Source organism: Peromyscus eremicus, chromosome 16_21 (assembly GCF_949786415.1).
Source record: "Peromyscus eremicus chromosome 16_21, PerEre_H2_v1, whole genome shotgun sequence".
NCBI lineage: Eukaryota > Metazoa > Chordata > Mammalia > Rodentia > Cricetidae > Peromyscus > Peromyscus eremicus.
In genome coordinates, this window is record NC_081432.1 from 62089491 (window position 1) to 62095490 (window position 6000).

Here is a 6000-nt window from a genome sequence, read left to right on the forward strand (position 1 = left end):
CTCATACAGAAAGCTAGATGAAGCCTATTTCTAGAATTAGTTCATGCTCTATATGGCCATTAGTATTATGACAGAAAGTTTAAATGTATATATATTTGAATAATATATATATATATTAATCTTATAAAATTTGAGATAATCGTTATACCTTAAGAAGAGTTTTAAAGAGTCAAAATAAAACCAAAGGATTATGAGATTGGTGACAATAAAATAGTCCCTTGGTTTTGGTTTTTCTTCTGTCCCATACCAGGTGGGTCTTCTGACACGAGACAGAGATTTTGGATTTTCCTTTAACAAGTATGCTTGGATTTAGAGAAGGAGAGCCGTGCTCCAACTCCAAATCCAGCTTTAATTTTTTAACTGAATTGGGACTACAAAAAGACCTTTTTCTTATATGTCTGTAGAGAGCAGCAGAAACAAACATTTGGGAAGATTTATGAAATTTTATCCTGTTGGAAATGTGATATACCAATAGGCCAACTTATTCTTTCTTGGGACATTTTCTCTGGATGATTCGTTCTTTTTCTTCACATGTCTCATCTGTCCAGTGGTCTCCAGATTCTTAGCTGGATATGTTTATTCTTTTGGAAAGACAAAAACAAAATTCTATCTCAGTTCTAACTTTGGGGACTTTCCCTTTTTGACTGTTATATCTGATCATTTTAGATTGAATGATCTCATTGTTTGATCAACTATTGCCTCTCCTAATCCAGAGATCTCTCTTGTTCTAGTTGAATCTTTATCAGTTTTGATGGTATCCATAGATTTTCTTTTGTGGAAACAAAGCAAAACCTCTTTCCCAACTTAACACATATCTTGTCAGTTCACTTCTTGTTGTCTGCGTATCAAGATGTAGAACTCTCAGCTCCTTTTCCAGCACCATGTCTGCCTGCATGCTGCCATGCTTCCTGCCATGATGATAATGGACTAAACCTCCCAAACTATAAGCCAGCACCAACTAAATGTTTTCCTTTATAAGAGTTGCCAAGGTCATGGTGTCTCTTCACAGCAACAGAAACCCAAGACACACAATATATTTGATCATGTTTTTCCCTCCCTTAACTCCTGCCAGATCCTCCCTGAATCTCTACTCATCTGTTTTAGTTAGTATTTCTATTGCTGTGAAGAGATGCCATGACCACTGCAACTCTTATAAATGAAAACATTTAATTGGATGGCTTACAGTTCAGAAATTTAGTCTGTTATCGTTATGGAAGGACTCAGTGGCACATGGCAGACATGGTGCTGGAGAAGGAGCTGAGAGTTCTACATCTTTGATCTGCAGGCAACAGGAAGTGAACTGAGACACTGGCATGGCTTGAGCATATATGAGATATCAAAGTCTACCCCCACAGTGACACACTTCCTTGAACAAGTTCACATCTGCTCTACAAAGCCACACAGAGTGTTACTCCCTATGAGCTTATAGGGGCCAATTGCATTCAAACTACCACATCACACAATTCCATGTTCATAAAAACAAAAACAAAAAATAAACAACTGGGCAGTGATGGCACATCAGAGGCAGAGGCAGGAGGATCTCTGTGAGTTTGAGGCTAGTCTGGTCTACAAAATGAGTTCTAGGACAACCAGGGCTACACAGAGAAACCCTGTTTCAACCTCCCCAAAACCAAGAAACAAAAAAACAAGACAACCACAAAAAAGAAAAACCCAAAAAAACAAAAAAAATTCCAAAAGTTTTGTTTGTTAAGATTTACCTTCCTTGCTGGGCGGTGGTGGCACACGCCTTTAATCCCAGCACTCTTGGAGGCAGAGCCAGGCGGATCTCTATGAGTTCGAGGCCAGCCTGGACTACCAAGTGAGTTCCAGGAAAGGCACAAGGCTACACAGAGAAACCCTGTCTTGAAAAAAAAAAAAAAGATTTACCTTCCTTATAAAGCAGCAACTCTAAGCAAGCAGAGGAGAAGTGGACCAGGCCAAGGACATCATGACCTTGGAGGATGTGTGTCCACTGGCTTTCCCGCATGTGGAACAGAGCAAGTCTGCAGAGCAGCCAAGGAGACAGGAAGCTGGTCCAGGAGAAGAGGGGGATCTTAGGCTTTCAAAGCAATCTAACATCCTCAAGATCTCTTCACAGTTCTATTTATACAGAGAACATCTGTGCCCAGGATCAGGACTGTCTCCAGGCAAAGAAGGTGGGAAAACGCCTGGGGCAGTGCAAGGGATCCAAACAGGGCCGTTTTCTACTTTCCTGCAAGCAGCCTGCATGGCGGGGTGGGTGGGGGTGGGGTGGGTTAGGGTGGGGTGGGGTGGGTTAGGGTGGGGTGGGTTAGGGTGGGGGTGGGGTGGGTTAGGGTGGGGGTGGGGTGGGTTAGGGTGGGGGTGGGGTGGGTTAGGGTGGGGTGGGGTGGGTTAGGGTGGGGTGGGGTGGGTTAGGGTGGGGGTGGGGTGGGTTAGGGTGGGGGTGGGGTGGGTTAGGGTGGGGTGGGGTGGGTTAGGGTGGGGTGGGGTGGGTTAGGGCGGGGGGGGGTGGGGTGGGTTAGGGCGGGGGGTGGGTGGGGTGGGGTGGGTTAGGGCGGGGACGGTGCAGAAGAGCATATTAGGAGCTCCAAATCAGCCCTAGTCGTTTTCACTCCAGATCCCCTGCCCTTAAGATGCTGCTTCCTGAGAGAGTATACTGAGGCAGAAGCATACAAATCGCCACTGGGGGTAAGATGGGGACGAAAATGGTGTGGGTTAGCATCAATCAAAACTAAGCATGTGAGAAGATTCATAAGGGAATTGGATACTTTGTGTTAATTAAAAAAATAAAATAATGGTCTGGGGAGATGGCTCTGTGGGTAAGGATGGGGCCAGCTGTGGTGGTTTCAGTCTGTAACCTCACCTTCCAGCCCGTGCTGAGAGAGGGGGGCAGAGACAGGTGGATCCTCTCTGGCCAGCTAATCTAGCCAAAATAATGTGCTCTAGTCTAAGTGAGAGACCCTGCCTCAAAAAATAAGGCGGAGCGTGAAGTCACTCAGGATCCACCTCTGGCCTAAACACATGCACACACTCACGCACTGAATAAATGAATGAATGATTGATCAACTGAATGAATGAATGAACAAATGAATGAATAACCAGCCAATCAAATGATACTGCTTCCTAGAGAGGTCAGGGGAAAGACAGGCCTGGCTGTGGAAAGGGAATGGCAACTCCCTCTCCACTCCAGACGTCTCTGCTAGGATGCCCTTCTCCCCATGCAGGAAACGGGAACAACGATAGAAAACAGTGTGTCTTCAGAAATGCAGATCCGAAGAGCACCAGCCTCTGACAGCGCTCCTTTGAGACACCCCCTCCCTCGTGTATCTGGATCACCGTGTTCTCGGTTCCTCTTGTCTGACAAGTTATTCTGGGTTTCTTTTGCTAAACCAAAGCTTGTCACTCCAACCTTTAACATTCTTCTACACTCATCCCAGTAGTGTCCGCGCAGGTCAGTTTCTGTCAGTTTGACACAACCTGGACATAGCTGGGAAGAGGAACGCACAACTGAGAGGCTGACCCCATCAGGTTGGCCTGTGGCCATGTGAGTGACACCCCTCCCCACTGCTAATTAATGCAGGAGGGCCCAGCCCACTGTGGGGGTTCCGTTCCTCGGAAAGTGGACCTGGGCTGTAAAGAAGGGCAGCTAAGCAACCAAGAGGAAGCAAACCAGTAAGGTTCCTCCATGGACTGTAGCTGGAGTTTCCCTGCCTGGCCCACGGTCAGGACAAATCTCTCTCACCCGCCAGTCCCACAGCCACTCAGACCCAACCAAGTAAACACAGGGACTTATATTGCTTACAAACTGTATGGCTGTGGCAGGCTTCTTGCTAACTGTTCTTATATCTTAAATTAATCCATTTCTATAAATCTATACCTTGTCATGTGGCTCGTGGCTTATGGGCATCTTCACATGCTGCTGTCATGGTGGCAGCTGGCAGTGTCTCTCTCCCACTCAGCCTTCCACTTCCCAGAACTCTCCTCTCTCCTTGTCCCACCTATACTTCCTGCCTGGCCACTGGCCAATTAGTGTTTTTTTTTTTTTTTTTTTTTTTTATCCAGAACGATATCCACAGCAATGGGCTCTGTTTCAGTTTCTGCCTTCAGGTTCCTGCCTTTCTTCCCTCCATGATAGACTGTGGCCAGTGAGCCACACAGATCCTCTCGTCCTCAGCTTGCTTTTGTCGTGGTGTTCACCACAGGAAGGAAAAGCTAACTAGGACAGGTCCCCACCCGGCTTCAGAGTTTTAGTAACATTTATTCAGGGGCGACCCCTCCATCTGTATTTCCAGTCGTGCCATTTCCTATGATCTCAGACTCACTCCCTCAGCTGCCTCCTCCACAGCTCTGCCTGGCTCACAGGCATCTCCGGGCACACGCCTCTCAGTCTTCCACAAAATCTGTCTCTCCTGCACACTTGCCCAGCTTAGAAGTCTTTCCATCTGTCTCGAGACTCGGGAAGTGGATCCTGGATTGTCATTGACTCTTGTCCTTCTCACATTCCAGAACAGGATCACAAGAGAGTCTTGCTAGCTTTCTCTGGACAACAGGGTCCCCTTCCCACTCTGTTGGCACCACGGTCTAAGCCACTCATTCTCTGACTGGACTGGCCTCCTGACTGCTCTCTCTGCTTCCTTCTTTGCCTGGATCAGATTGTCCTCAATAAAGAATCCAGACTGAGATGGCTCCAGGGATAAAGGACTTTTGCTCTGTAAGCAAGTGTGAGAACCGGAGTTCAAGCCCCAGAATCCACGTGGAAGCCAGAGGCTGGAACGAGCGCACACCTGTAATTCTAGTGTTCCTGAAGTAAAATGGGCATCTGGAAAGGGCACTGTGGAAGTCCCTGGGCCAGCTGGCTTGGGGGACACAGGGACAAACAACCAAGAGGCCCTGTGTCGAACGAGGGGACGGTGAGGACCAACTCTGGGGCTGTTCTCTGACCTCCCCAGGCACAACATGGCATCCTTCTCACACACAATAAACAGAAGTAAACCTGCTCTCTTTGTAGATGCCACCAATGGCTCCCATTTCCTTTTAGAGCCAAAGTCCAGCCCTACAGGGGCTTACAAGGCCCACCCTGTCTGCCAACCAACCCCTCCCCAGTTCCTTTGAGCATCTCCTACCCTCACGGATCCTTCTACACGGAAGGCATGACCATGCAGCCCTCCATCAGTGCCTTCCTCTCTGGCCCCAGAGTCTTAATTTCTTCCAGTATTTGCGCTAACATCACCTCTCTGCAAGACGTTCTCTAGGCACTTGATGAAAACTGAGTGCCCAGAACCCCACGTCCCTACTACTGCTTCACTTTTATCCTCCATGTTCACTGCCACCTGGCACATATGTGCTTTCCTATGTCCTAACACACTCCTGGTTTCCCCAGAGCCATGATCAGTGTCTGGCATCAGGATGCTTTTCTAAAGCACCGAGTAGGCAGGTGCAAGTGATGGTGAACACTAACACCAGAACAATCTATTTCCTTTCCTTTTTCCTGTTAGTGTCTCCAATCCCTTTAGAACACGGACTCGAGGAGAGTCCAGTGAAAGCTATGATTACCCTCACCAAATGCTCCTTTTATTAGCCCATGTATTGACTGGATGCTTCGAGATTTTTGGTGTTTAATTGCTGTGATATACATATCTTGGATACATTTTTTTTCACAAGCAGCTATCCCTTCCCAGCTTTTATGTGGGTGCTGGGGATTTGAACTAGGGTCCTCTTTGATCTTACAGCAAAGGCTCTTACCTGCTGAACCATCTCCCTTATTTCCTATCTCCTGGATATGAATCTTGTCCAATGTACACTGGACCAAGGTTTTTCTCCTCATTCTGGTGATTATTTTCCTTTACTGTGCAGACACCTATGCTTTTTTGACCTGGTTATTTACAATACATATAGTCATACTGAATATCTTCCATTATTCCCTTCCTTCTAACAGGCTCTCCACCATGTATAGCCAAGGCCTTCCCCAAATGCTCTTTTGAACACACACACACACACACACGGAAACCCATTTGTGAG